At 33.3% G+C, this 15,640-nt stretch overlaps 1 long non-coding RNA gene across 1 annotated transcript in view; it reads left to right on the forward strand.

Annotated features, from left to right (window-relative positions):
• Positions 1-3,065, forward strand: part of LOC128928414 (uncharacterized) — a 28,534-nt gene extending 25,469 nt beyond the window's left edge. The window contains exon 3 of the long non-coding RNA XR_008473365.2: positions 1,996-3,065. This is a non-coding gene — a long non-coding RNA (uncharacterized LOC128928414). The remainder of the gene's footprint in view (positions 1-1,995) is intronic.
• The last annotated feature ends 12,575 nt before the right edge of the window (positions 3,066-15,640 follow it).

Raw genomic sequence — 15,640 nt, forward strand, 5'->3', positions numbered from 1 at the left:
TGGCCCCAGACCAAGGGCATGAGTGTAAATGGAAACTCATGAGAAAGGCTAATTCCTAGGCCCAATCTCAAACCTACTTAACCAGAAACTTTGGAGGTGGGGCTCAACAATCTGTGTTTTAATAGCCTTCCAGGGGATTCTCATGTCTGGTCAACTTTGAGAAGCTCTCCCTCGGAATACAGTCAAGGAATTGCTAATACAGATTCTAAATTTTATTTTATCTGAGAGCAAATCATTGCATGTATTCCTACACGTATCTAGTTTTTTTCCTCACCCCAGCAACTTTTAATCTACTTTAATAGCATTTTTTTTTACAATTAAAATAGTACATTTCTCTTCAAGACCCAATAAGGATTTTATAGGTCTATTTACTTATTTATTTGACACAGGGTCTTATTCTATCACCCAGGCTGGAGTGTAGTAGCACAATCTTGGCTCACTCCAAGCTCCGTCTCCTGGGTTCAAGCAATTCTCTCACCTCAGCCCCTCAAGTAGCTGGGATTACAGGCATGTACCACCATATCCAGCTAGTTTTTATATTTTTTGTAGAGACAGGGTTTTGCCATGCCCAGGCTGGTCTCCAACTACTTGGCTCAATTTGTCCACCCACCTTGGCCTCCCCAAATGCTGGGATTATAGGCATGAGCCACCACATCCAGCATGGATTTTGTAGATTTAAACAGATACCCTAATTGATGTCAGATATTGCAAAACATATTTTTCTTTCCTACAGTAAGACTATTCAAGATTCTCAAAAAACAGAATCAATTCAAATCTGGCAATAGATTTTGATAGTGAACAGAGACCTGCTTTTTTAGACCTTCAAGGCATTTGCTGCTGCCGTACTCCAGACAAAATTCTCAGTTGGAAAGAAGTTAAGGTCCCTATTGTGGAACATTTGTTCACAGGGATTTCGCTGTTAGCAAACTCCTCAACATTCTCTCTGGGAGTGAGATTACTACTCCTGACAGTTGAAAAATATTTCTGTTTTGTAAAAACAGAAAAAAGATCAAGACTTTGGATTATGTTTGTGTGTGCATATGTGTGCCAGCTCAGTTTGCATCTTATCATCGACCAGTCTGAAATCAAAAGCAAAATAAGACCGTAACCAGTATTGCTGGGGACATTGCTATGACAGATAGTTTCAACATAAAATTTAAATCTCTTTGAAAAATAGTTAAGTGCCCCTAAAACCAAATTATTTTATTGTTTCAATTCTTGAACTAAGTCAAGATACTTTTTTTGTTTAAGCCAGGTGCTTCCCGATGACTTGGAAAGAGAGATTGAAAGAACTACTTTGGTCAGTCAAATAAAATCTTAGTATTTTTTTATTTCTAAAATATAACTATACTCCAGCGCAAGTACTTGTTACTTAAATGTATCACCAACACAATAGTTTTAAGTAGGTAAGTCCTGAATAGCAACATATCCCACCCAACCAACATCAGTATTAGTGCCTCACTTGTCCTGGGGGACAGACACTGGCAGAAAATTACCAGAGAGAGGGAGAGTCAGCACACAAAACCCAAGTAAGTCCACTGAACCTATATCAAGGAAAGAAATAGTTCACCTTGGTCCTCCTCTTCATCATTTCTTTTTGAGGCAGAGAATTCTTCTAAATGTTTGTTGGAACTTAGAATGACTCAAGATTATTATAACTGAGTGGCCAGAGGGATAGGCTGCCATTATGTCCTTCAGCAGAAAGAACTGGTGACTTTTGTAAGGTAAACTAAATGTCATATTTGTCATAAAGGCAGCAAAATAAGATATAAAGAAGCAAAAGAATGTTATCCCTGTTTTTAATGCATTTATATGGGCTTCTGTGCTGGCATTTCTAAAGCCATGAGGTCCATGTTTCATCCGATGAGCGTGCTTGTATAGAGAGATGAGTAACATAGACATGCACATCACAAATATGGCAAGAGGAAATATTAACACCAAGTTGACAAGAAGCACTTCGCTAACTTTCTTTATCTTTGTTTTACTCTTTTTTAGCGTGGTATTTCTGAGAGTATCCTCTTCTGCATCTTTAGGGTAATCTACCTCGACACACAGAAATGCAATGATCACAGAGGCCAGAAGGCTTCCCAGAAGTAGCCAAGGTATCAACTTTGGGATCCTGAATTTCAGCCAAAGGAAACAGGACTGAGTGAAGCCTGAAATCTTGAGGCAGTAAAACACAGAAAGGCAGGTGGCAAACCAGAGGCTGATAGAGCTAAAAAACATCCAAAAAAACATCATTGCTGCACCATAAATTTTTGCGATATAAAAGTTTGGAAAGAACACAGAGAAGAAACTTTGTACCATTAACACCATCAGCAGACCAAATCTAGACATCCCTATGCACATTAAGAGAATTTGCATTGGCATTAGCTTTCTATGTTTGATCAATTCATTGCAGTTAACAATGATAAGAAATCCATTTACTGTGATCCCCGTGAAGAATTCTGCTGACATGATGATAACATGAAGAATAGCTGAAAAAGAGAAGGCCATGTTTCCTAGTACAAGTCTTGGCTTTTCCTTGTAGATGGTCCTAAATACTCCCTCCAGATGATCTTGCTGATGGGAACACACAGCACCGAGAAATCTGATCTTCTGTCAGCTCCTGTGTCATGGGTAGAGTCTTACTCTAGCTTTTCCTCTAAGGAAGAAAATCAGAGACTACTTTTTGAATCTGGTGCTCTTCAGATGAAACTGGAGGAATGCAAATCTGAAGATTTGAATGATGGTTAGGTCTTCCAATTACATCCTGGGAAAAATTGCTCCCTTGGCACCATTTCATTCTCACTCTTGCTCAATTTTGCAACAACAACAAAAATCTGATTACAAGCATGTTTTGCTTTGGTTATTGACATTTTGTTTCTGTCTTTTATTTCCTAATACTAAATGCTGCATCCTGAAGACAGATACTTATTTCCTATTATTGCCACAAATATCCTGTCTCAAATGTAGCTCTTTCCCCAGAACACTTTTTGACTTATAATAATTTCAAGACACTTTAATAAAATGGTCCCTCCCCATATCCTAACCCCACTAAATGCAGTTTCCTTTCCAGACTTGAAAACCAGTCCTGGAATATAACTTTTTAATAAAAATTTTCCTTTTACTGAAATATATCCTGTCTTCATAGTCTTCGTGATGCAATGTTGACCTTAGGAATAGCAAACCAGATAAAAGTAGTGCGTAGTAATTAATTCACATGAAGACATCGTCCTGGGCTCTTGTTTACCAGCATCCTTTCAAAAAGTAGATGGTGTAGAAGCTATTAACCACCAGCAGAGGGCATACTTACCATGTTAAAGTGAGTTTTGTTTGTCTATTACAATTACAAACAGGTGTTCATATAACCTTACTGAACTTACATCAGAAATAAAATGTAAATAGACTACTGCTTTGTAAAATAAGGCATGGTGTTCAAAGTGCTCAGTTCCCTGGCTGAATGATACTAACCTCTCAACAAATGTTAGCTATTAATATTATTAAATGTCTGTCCTCATATTGTGCTTACCCCAGCAAGAAAATAACAATTCTATGAAGAAATATTTTCAACAAAAAGGCTAACTCTAAGATTACGACAGTATGGAAAATTTCAAAAATGAAAGAACTAGACTTACCACCCACTGTCTACATCCATCACGGTTTTTAGAGACCCCCTGGGGTCTTCTGTGAAGGATACATCCACTAGCCATTGAAAGCAGATGTCCTTGCCACCTGTCACATTCTCCTGCCAACTTCGTTATTTCCCCACCCATCTTCTACACATCACTGCTGTCCAAAATGCAGCAGGATTGCTCCTGTCCACATCTCTTCTAAAATTCTGGTGTTATGACCTACATATCAATTTTGCCTGTGGTTTTTGATCTTGGCTTTTCTGGTTGATAAACCCCGACTTTGCCCAGCTAATAGTATTTGTCTTGCCCTCAGGCCTCCCGAAGACATTCCCAATTTTAGATACAGGTGAAGAAACTTCAGCTCCAAACCAAACTGTAGACCGGTGTCATGATCATGGGGTCAATGAAAGATAAATGGGATCTGCACAATTTATAACTTAATGTCCTAAGTTACCTCTCTGAGACCAAATTATATACATTTAGTGTTTACATTTAAAAGGATCTGCTAACTGAGTTTTCAAATACTGTAGACCTATACAGAATTCTGCTTCTTAATTAAAACAAAAGTTCAATCAATCTCAGTCTTCCATTTTTCAAAAATTTTGTTTTCATTAATATTTTATTATGAATGTTTCACTAAATAAACTTGCTGAATTAAAGAGACTTGAGTAAATGAGGGACAACAATGGCATATAAATGACCAGCCAAATGATATATACACGCCTAATTATTAATAATGTAATGTTAGACTAAAAATCTTGAAATGTATATTGACTACTGGGGTAATCTTTTTCATGACAGATGTCCATTGCTTTTTGCCTACACTATTACAGGCTATTATGAAAATGATATTTTATATGTCCCCAATACTTCTTATTCTAGTGCAACAATGAAATCCTTTTATATTGCAAGTATCTTCACCATAATAACCAGCATCTGGGTATTCCTTTTCTATGGTCGTTTCTTTCAAATTTCCAGGGCAAACTAGGATAATAAAAGGTAGAAAAATATATGAAAACCCTTGTTAGCCAACCCCCCAACCCCAACCCTCCCACATATTAATTATAATTAAGATCAATTTATCTGAAAATAATACTTTGCAAGAAACATTTTATTGTTTAAATTGCATTTTTTATGACAGCTACCTCAGAATGCACATATGCCATGGATGTAATTTTCAAGCAATTCTTTTTGAATTTTACTCCTTAAATAAATACATAATTTATAAGCTATAATTCATCCACACTGAATGTCCAAGTGCTTTAAACATTTTTTGCTGAGCTGTTTCAAAACACTCTCCCTTTGTCACATTCATAAAGGTGCAGCTGGCCATATGGGCTGTTGGCTAAATGATTCTGTGATGAGATTTGAATTTATCTAGAACTTATTTCATTCTGAAATCCTAGATTCTGGCTCTCATTTGCCTCCCTATATACATTATTTAATTGAAGAAAAAGCTTGACTTTTCCAAGAACTATTCTAAAAGTATAATGGAGAGTAAGCTACAATTTAGTTAGTTTGTATTTGCATTTGTGATTTTCCTGTCATATGTGGACTGTTTTGCATTTGCCATGATTGAATCTCATTTTGGAAGCAGAGTTCTAATGAAGAGCTCTTTCTCAGATATAGGAAATTTAATGGTGAGTTATATAGTCTTGAAGTTACTACTTCTACTTCATAGTCTTATAGCGATTTGGGAAAGGCAGTAGCCAAATGAAGATAGATGTTTTTCAAATTAAGCAATGTTGGAAAGTTTACTAAAATGACATATTTTTTAAAGAAAAATAATATCTACCAGAGGCACTGAATATTTATAGTTCATTAAACTAATTTTAGCTTAATCACCTTCCAATTAATATATATTCTTCTGAATGCTTACATGATACTTGAGAATTGGCATGCTTCCAGTAGAAAGTTTTTTGTGTTTGCTTTGAACAAAGTGGTAACAGAATTTTCTGATTCTAACAGGGTGAGATAATGTCCATAAATCTGTCGGGAAATTAGGAGATACTTTATTGACACTATGACCTGGTGTCTCCCATATGTAGAGAGCTGCTTGTTTGGTTCTTATTGGTTATAACTGCACAATTATTTAAAAATTTTAAACAGGTACACTGACTTGTTCTACATGCCAGTGATGAGGCTAAGTGCTTTATAGATCACCTAAAGGAGACTGAATCCGTTTTTATGTTTTCAGTTGAAAATATTTTTGTTTGCAATTTTTCCACTACCCTGGCTTTCTTACTGAAGTTTTTCAGAGAGCCTGGGCTTTAAAGACTGAATCCTTTATTGGTCCAAATTAATCTGCTGGGTTAGTTTAATCCCTTGAAAAACACTCACAATATTTTTTAGCCTTCTCTAAAGAACTGACTCAAAATATCACTGACATTCTGTTCTGTTGTTATTATGTGGTCACAAGAAGTAAAAGGAGAGTTTATACGGTTTTAAAAGACACCTTGGTCATACATTGGTTCACTGTCTCCTTGCTGAGGCCAGACTCCAGGCTCTGGAGAAACCGCATTTTGAAGACCATGAACTATATCTTCATTTTTCTAAAGGATCAGTGTAGTTTTACTTTTACTTGAGTTTATTTCATTATTCTAATAGGTTGTCTCTATGGATTTTGATCTCAAAGTCAGACTTGTAAAATTTAGTCCGTGAGTTCTCTTCCGAAGTTTCTAGAATAACAACATTATAAGTATCAGGTGGATGAGAAATCCAAATAGGGTGATTGTCAGGCTCATATTTTAAGTTGCCAAAATTATTCCCAAAAGTATTTCATTTGGTTTTTTGAATTTTCTGCCTTTTTTAGAGGAAAGAGTTATCTCTGTTGCAGAGATAGGAGACTAGTCTTGACATGTTAGGTAACTTACCTAAATTTAACCAGAAAATACCTGAGGGAAGCAGAGATGTTTCGATCTCCAAATATACAAATGGATACTTCTTAGAGATATGTTAAATTATACTCAAAGTTAATTTCTGAAAAAAAAACTAGGTGTAAAAATTAAATTATAAAAATTAAGGATATTTGATAATTATATTTTGATTTGACAATAATTTATCAGTTTATTTGCCATATTAGCAGATAGTAATTTTATTCTTAAAATATCAAAGAAATTATTCTATGCACTTACTATCATTCCATTTTTACCACGAAATTATGAAATTATCTGATTTGATGAAAATAATTGTAGTGCAGAGAATGAAGCTGAAGTAAAGTGAAAATAAGAATTTGAATACAGGTGGTCTGGCTCTATCCAGAGCCCAAAGTGTTGGCTAAAATACTATCATGTATTATATTAGAATACTTTGCTTCACCAAAACAGTTTGAAAAATGTAAAATCAACTGAAAAATCAGTTTAATGGGTATAATCTTTTCCTTCCCTATAAACAGAAATAGAAAAAATAGTAAACAGACAATGTAATAGTAAATACATTGTCTAGGAGGTTATTCATAAAATGATTAAACTATAAAATGTTGATCTTGTATTGTCAGCTTATCAGACTGCACCTAGATGCTATGGAACTAAGGCAGCAAACAGCAAATAGAACCTAACAGTAGATACTCAGTAAATACTGTTGAATTAATAGTGTGTGGAAAATGAGATGCAACTAAGTTCATATGAACTTACAGGACTCATATGTAACTATAGAACTTTATATAGTTCTTTATATAGAACTATATATGAGTCCTAGGAGTTCTATAGTTCTATATAAAGTTCTATAGAACTATAGAACTCCTAGGACTCATACAAATTTTAATGCTGGAAGGAATGGAGTTATATTCCACCACAACTATCCCCATTTAACAGAGAAAGCTGTGTTGGAATCTTAAAGGGTAAGTGACTTATTCAAGATTATATAAATAAATGCTGGCTGAACTTGTATAGGCCACGTTAAGTATCTGGGGTTAGATTTCCTTCCAGGCAAAACAAATGTATAGAAGGAAAACATGAAAACTTACAGTTTTGATTTTGTCAGTGTTTCCAGACTCATCTGTAAAAATGATGAATCAGTGGAGATACCTTTTCATGAGCTATGTCTCACTTAGGAAAGGTAAAAAATAGGATTTCATGATTTCGTGATTATGAGTCAATTCCATTCTCAACTCCCTTTAACCAGCTGATAGCATGTCTATTGAAATTCAACTTTAGAGGCCTTATTACATGAAAATTATAATTTGAATCTCAGGCAATTAGTTAATGATGGCATAGAGAAAAGCTTAGTTTCAAAAATTCATTTTTATTATTCATTTGGACAATTTAATTCAACAAAAAATTAAGAAAGAAATACTTCTGAAAGTCACACAAAGATTCAAAATACAAATTAGTTGCTATGAACTAATCGAAGAGGATAGATTTTACCTAAGATAATAAAACAGAGGCAAACTTGGGGTAGGGGCATTTAAATTTAAAAAAAAATATTGCAACTGAGTAAATGCTAAATAACATAAAAGAAGCAGACAAAATAAGGAAGCTTTAGTCCAAAGAATCAGAAAAAAGTATTTAGAATGCTATACTAATAAAAGTACAACGTGTAGTCTATTCTATTACACCTCCAACATGAGATAGACTGTAGCCCACCTCCAGATGTATGACATTCCATGAAATCACAAAAAGTGACTGACAGCAGAATATGTATACATGTATGCATTATACATTATGCCTACTAATTGAGGCATTATAAGAAAATAAGTAAATACGGTAGAATTAAATGACACACTTCCTACTTCTGTACTTGTAGAAAAAAGAGTTAGCTCTGTTGCAAAGATAGGAAACTAGTCAAGACGTTAGGTAACTTATCTAAATTTAATCAGAAAGTACATGACAGAAGCAGAAACGTTCTGATCTCCATGTACACAAGTGAATATTTTTTAGATATATTGTCATATTTCCTCTATAATTGAGTCATCTCATATTTTGAAATTTAAAAAGAATACAACTTCAAATTATGGTTCAAAACACACCTAAGAACAATCTATTTTAAAAATCATGAGAGGTTGTATTACTGAGCCCAGTTTGAAAACCAAATTGCTTCAGTAAGTTTGAATAAATCTACAGTGCTTAAGTATTTTTATAGTTATCTGTCCTTTTCTCAGAAATTATTTTCATTATCTATTTTTCAATATCCACTCCATATGCAAGGTGACATAATCCAACATAAGATCCAGCTTTATCTTTGTATTTCTTCTAGAGACACTCCAGACTCAAAACAATAAGAGAACCATAACAGCAATTTGTTGGAGAAAGGTATGTCCATTGCCATTTTTCTGGTCCTCTCATGGTGATAGTCTTAGATTGAAAGATTTGAAGCAGCTAAAAACCAATCAGCAACGAGTTAAAACACCACTACCATTTATCTTCTTTAGCTTTAGTATGATAATTTGCACTGTTCAGAATATGAGATCAATTTCTGTTCTTTGTCTATAAGAAATCTGAAAAGCTTAATCAAAGTGTGTTTTTCCTTGTCTCAAATCTAACACATGCTATCTCAAGAAAAACCTTTGTAGATAATGAGAAGCTCCATGCTCAACTCTGGAGACATTTCAGAACTGATGAGTAGAAGTGGCAATATATGAAATTTTTGGTTCATATGATGATCCGTCCATCTTTAAGTGAAGAAAAAGTGGTACCACCTTTCTTTGATTTTCATACAGATGTGGTTAAGTAGGCCTTCTGTGTTAAATAAGATGGAAAGTAAATAGGCTATGTTCACAGTATTATGTATAAATTGATATTTTTCTCAAAAAGTATCCACATACAAATGCCAATATTCCTAAGAGACATATTTCTTCTGAACTGAAAATATCAAGCCAGTGTATTTATGACTGTGACATATAAAAAGGAATAAATAGACTAGAAATGTTTTTTCTTCCAAGGTGACAGACATCAGTCATCTTGGAAGTACATTTCAGTGCATCAAAATATGTGTACTTAGTTCCATTCTACCTCTTGGTAATACAATACAGATTCTAGGAAATAGATTCCGATTGATGTTCAATTTTGAAGACTAGCTTTCAGGGACTGACTTTTTTTAATTTGGATTAGATGTAGGTGTTTGTTTTTAAACACATATATTCTGATTTTTCTAACATTCTGTAATTGCTGGTAATAGAGGAAAATTAGTAAAAAATCTTGAGAATTTCCTTGAAGTATTTCTGCTATAGCAGCTCTTTTCCAACTAAAAAGAGTATCTGTCCATTTACCTTAAACTTTGCATAATAATGTATTCATGATTGTTTGGTTATCTTGGGATTAGTTAAATAAAGATCACTAAAATTATGAGTGACCTTACTCCTTCTAGGAAATTTAACAATATTTGTTAAAAAATAGTTCAATATAACAATGGTTTCTATTGCATAGATTCCTCTCCAAAAGTGAAAGCAAAGGCTATGGCTAGTATCTCTTTCTCTTTTATTTTTATTAATAATATAGTCACCATACCATCCCTGCGGTTACGCCATAACTTTACAAAACTGTGCTTCTAATCAACGTGTTTTGTATTAAGGTCAGCGCCACATGAACTTGGGAAATAAACATCGAAACCTGGCTCTATCCCTTATGCATGCCAGTGGGGCTAAAACATGTTTTATATTGGCCCTGAAAAGGAAGAAAAACAACTCACTGCTATTTGTTTCTACCATTAACTTCTTGAGAGTAAGACTGCTTTTAAAAAAGTAATTGCTTTATGATTGGCGTACAAGAATTTGTAGATATCTAATGTATATAACTTTAAGTGTTTGGGGCTAACTATGTACCCTTAAAACCACCATTGCTATCAATGCCATAAACTTACTTACTCGTCACCTCCAGATACTTCCTCTCATTCTCTTTGTTTCCTTTTGTGGTTAGAGTACTTAATCTTAAGATCTATCCTCTCGGCAAATTTTTAAGTACATCAAGTTTCGCTTATGCACAGATTTCTCTTTATATGTCAACTCAGACTAAAGAACCTAGAAAAGTAGGTGAATCATGACTCAAAAATGAAATCCTTTCTAATGTAAGCAGGCAATCAAGACTTGCATCATAATGGAGAAAATAAATAAGATGCTTGGCCATAAATTTGGCTTTTATCAAATTAAAGCAGGGAGAGCAGAGGGAATATTTCTTCCCTTGAGCATCTTCTCCAGAAGTGGCGTCTTTAGAACTTTGTAAAATCATGTTGAAATTGCATTTATTAAGGCTGTGTTGAAGAAAAATAGCAGAGGAAGCAGCTAGAAATGAAGAATATTAGACAAGTAGAACATTTTGATATAAAGTCTCCTCTATCTAGAGCATATTCCTTTGCCAAATGGTGGCTTAGGCCTTGCCTATCCCAAGCTGATGCTTTCTTCTGTCCTGCAAGAGCCTGGCAGCTCCACTGCCATTATTGGCCCACAGTTACTCCCTTGTATCTGACTTCCTTTGTGACTGTCAGAGCCAGCGTGTCTTACTGCTTTCTAGAGTCCAACCCAGATTTCCCTTTCCCCTCCTGTCTACCAGTCACTAGAATTGACAGATGACCCATGAATAAAACTTCTCAGTATCTGGCATTGGTTAAAAGCACATTTTTTATTTGCCTAGCTGTTGGTATTCCAAATGAAAACTAAAAATTTCAATCAAAGATAATCATAGTTCTAAGAATGTAAGCCCTATCATTGCTTAGTATTTTTGGCTTAAATATAGATTAGTAATAAACCTAGGTCTAGAATTACAGGTGCATAGACTTACAATACTTTTACATTGTTTTTATGTTGAAAAAGAAAACAGCTGTCATAATCATTCTAAACATACTGACTATAAAAGGGATTCTATGTATATATGTCATACATTAATAGACAACTGACTCATTGACATAACTTATGTCTCTTTCCATTATAGTGTGAGCATTTTCTCATGATGTAAAATAATCTACCAGAACCTTATCTCCAATAGGTAAATACAATTTTACAATATAGTTATATAATAATTAGCTTAATATTTTAAATTTGTTAAGACATTCAAGTTATTTCCAACTTTTGATTATGTAATATTAGATAGAATATCTTTTCATACAAGTGTTTGACTGCATTTCTGATTATCTCCTTAGACTGGGATGTAGGAGTGAATCAAAGTCCATAACCATTTTTAAGTTCAAGACATACACTGCCCCATTGTTTCCAGAGAAATTGTAAAAGTTTATATCTCATCAGCAGAATATGAGCATTTCTGTTTTACTATACACCTGGCAGCATTTTGCATAATCCTTCTAAGACATTTTCTAATTTAATAAGAAAAATGACACTCAATTTAATTTTATTTGCATTTTTATTGCAAATGTGGTTGAATTTTTATAGATACATGTATTATCCGCTGAAATTTTCTTTTCTGTATATCATTTTTTATAGCTGCTGCCTGTTTTTTATTTTGAATATTTTCAGAGATGGGGGTAGATCTTACTATGTAGCCCAGGCTAGTCTTGAACTCCTGGCCTCAACCAATCCTTCTGCTTCAGTTTATCAAAGCACTGAGATTATAGGCATGGCCACTGTGCCTGACTACTTTTTTTGGTCTTTATGCTTTTAACAGTTTCTGGATTAGAAAAGCAAACTTAATTCTTTATATATAACTAAACGTCACTGCATATTTATTTGGGAAGATAAACTTGTTACATTTTTTGTAGAAAGAAGTTCTCATAGGAATTCTTTAATTTAGCTATTATGCTTTGCTTTTTAATGTGTCCATGCCTTTTAAAACACCATCTTCAGATGGAGCTTAGAATACATTGGAAATCACCTGTCAAGTGTGAGAGGTACAACTGGTAAAGTACTCTGACAAAGGTTTCAGCTCCTGATTGTTTATCTGGACTACACTGATAATGAACATCATAGACTGATGATGGTATAAACAGTGATTCATCCAGCTACCTCAAGTTTATTTCACTGTTTGTTAAAATCTCTACTACAGAGTAGGGATTAAAAAAGAAGATGAAATTACGATTAATTTTGCTCCCTGTAATATTGGTCCCCTTGGTAAGGAAATTTATTAAAGTTAGTATCTAAAATAAGTTTTCATGAATTATGTATAGATTTCATAAAATTTCTTTCACATGAAATTGATAGTTTATAATTGCTGTTGAAAAGAGTACATTTAATGAAATCTTTTTTTTATTATGGGATAGTTTTTAAAATTTCTTTTGAAATAAAAATGTATATACGCACACATACACACACACACACACACACACACAAACACACACACCACTCTTAATATAGGGTGCCTATCTGTCTATACTGTGTCTTTTATGATGGGTGAAAGGGGGATTTCTCCTGTAGAACTGCAAAGCTGAGACCCGGGGTTCCAAGGAAAGACTCTCTTCTGGTGCCAGTGGTGAAAACCCGGCTAAGGGTCAGTCATAATGACAAAATCAAAATCTTGGGAGGGAGAAGAGAAGTCATCTACCTATATATGAATAGAAACAGAGTGAGAAAAATATCTTAATGCAAGACAAAACATGTTATATATCTGTTTTCAAAAAATTTCCAAATATACTCCTGCTTTTCTGTGGACTTCATTAATAGGAAAGTACATTAATAAGAAACTGTCTGAGTTTTTGAAACATCTCACATTAGGAACATGCTGAATCAAGCCATCTATATATCTTCTACTTGCTCCAGGCAATGGATTTATGAATGACTTACAAAGAAATTATAAGATCCTTTAGCTATTTCATGTGGTTTTAATTAGTCCTCTCACATAGCAGAGTTCAGATAATTTTATAACATTAAAATCAGTATTGTTCAACATGATTAAAAAATACTTTTTTTCTCCCAATAAATCTGTCTTGTAATAGTTTCTTCTTGGATGAAGTGCGTATATATCCTATGACAAGCAAATTTAGCATTCAAACTTAAAAACATTCTTGAAATCACTGCTATTAATATTGACTAAGACTTACTATTATTTTTCTATAGATGTTTCAGTAACTTCTGAGATTAATTTTTTAGAACTTATAATATAGTGAATAACTTTTTTAAAAGCTCTGAGTTTTTAAAATCTCAAATTAATTATACCTTACTCTGAAAGTAATTGATGAACAAAACCACTTGATAAGAATGATATTACTAGCACAGAAGGGCCTGGAAGACCCAATAAATTATTGTGTTGTTCATAAACAAGAGGATTAGTCTATCTTTGTACTCTGATATTATAATTTAATTCCAAAATTAATAATGATGATATCAATAAAAGACATTTTTATTTTCTTAAGAAACTAAATATATTAGAACTCTGAAGCCAAATACTTCAAGGAACAAAAGCCAAATTCTTTTGTTCCTTGGGAAACAAAAAGAATACGATTTTTTTCACATTTAAGAATAACACATAAAGCAAAATAAAATCAAAAAATGAAAATGTGGAGGGAGGTACCCTCCTAATTTAGGGAAATCAAAACACAACAGAGAAAGTTTTCTGAATTAAAATGAATTTCTAGAAATCATACCGTAAAAGTTGAAATCCTGTTTACATATATTGATGGTTTTTCAACCGCCAGTTTTTTACAAGGTAAATATCAGTGGATATGAAAAATTAATATGCCTAAAAGGAATGGCAAGCAAATTATTAGAATTTTTTAGAAAGTAACAGAGTGATGAAATGTTGAGTGGAAAAAAAGAGTATAAACTGTATATGTATGAATGCTCCTCTCTAGCAAATGACACACACACCACAAGAACCAAAAAGCAGTGTTTATTTCTTATTTTTTTAGAGTAGCCTATTAAGTTTAAAAAATGAGCAAACCATTTTGAGACTTCCTTTTATTTATTTACAAGAGAAATTGCAAATTCTTATTATAAATTATCTGAAACTAAGAGAAAAATATGTAGCCTTAGATTTTAGTAATTTTCAGAAATACTAAGTGAAAGAGTTCTGTATCTTCATTTAAGTATTTTCTGTGATATGTGACTGGTTCCCAGTAAAGAAAGAGGGAAATCTACGTTGGGTGAAACAAATAATAGTTATATATAAAGTTAACTCATCAATATAAAAATTCATTTGAAGACAGATACTCAAGCCTTGTCTCCTGGGGTGCCAGTGTCTCTCTTAGATTCTAGTTTTTTGCTTTCTTCCACTCCAGCTGACAGTGATGTCCATTAGGTATTGAGGCCTTGTGGGTCACAGTCCAATTGAGATTCTGATGAACACTATGAACTACCTTCCTTTAAAAGTATTTTTCTTCAAAGAAAATTATGGCTATAATTACAGAGACTTCATAGAATCTGAAGTTGATTCATAAATAACAGAACTCAAGATAACATCCTTGTCCTAAGAAAAAAAGTGATATACATATACAGAGGCCATAATGGCTACATTTTAAAAGAGTTGGAATTTTCACATATTAGGGGCATGGTAATAAAAAGATCTTTGGTTATTTTATATATGTGTTTTACCTTTTTAAAAATTATCAATGATAAATAAAAAACTCTTTTGGTCAGAACTACATTTACTTTTTTTCAAGGTTAATTTTAATTTTAAATATATTCGTGAGACTTTAATGTTAGTTGAATGAGATATGATTATAACACTTTCTTTGGTGTAGTCAGAGAAAGTCTTTTCTTTAAAAAGGAATCAAACTGATGTTTATGGAATACCTTTTCAAGTCAATTTTTTCCCAGAGACAATCATGTCCATGATTTGCTTGGAAAAAACCAGCTTTTTGGTATCACACAATGTGGGGTCAGAACACGGATTTAGGTTCAATAAGCAGTTTGACATAGCTAATGTAGTGTTCCCCTAGTTAAAGGAGGATTCAGACATTTTCTTTCCTTTTTTTTTTTTTCTGGTTTGAGTAACAGGCTATTGATCTATTGAGATGAATGATGACTTAAACAAAAACCAGAATGCCATGCCTATTTTGTGCATTTCTGTTTATGTTCTCATTTTTGTTTTTTGTATATATTTTATTTGAAATAAAACTTTCTAATGACAATGCTTTTTAGAATACTTGAAAGTACTTGAAGACATATTTATAAAGACAAAATAGTGCACTAAGGTTTTCAGTTCTATTTACTG

This window comes from Callithrix jacchus, chromosome 11, assembly GCF_049354715.1.
Source record: "Callithrix jacchus isolate 240 chromosome 11, calJac240_pri, whole genome shotgun sequence".
In the NCBI taxonomy this organism is placed as follows: domain Eukaryota; kingdom Metazoa; phylum Chordata; class Mammalia; order Primates; family Cebidae; genus Callithrix; species Callithrix jacchus.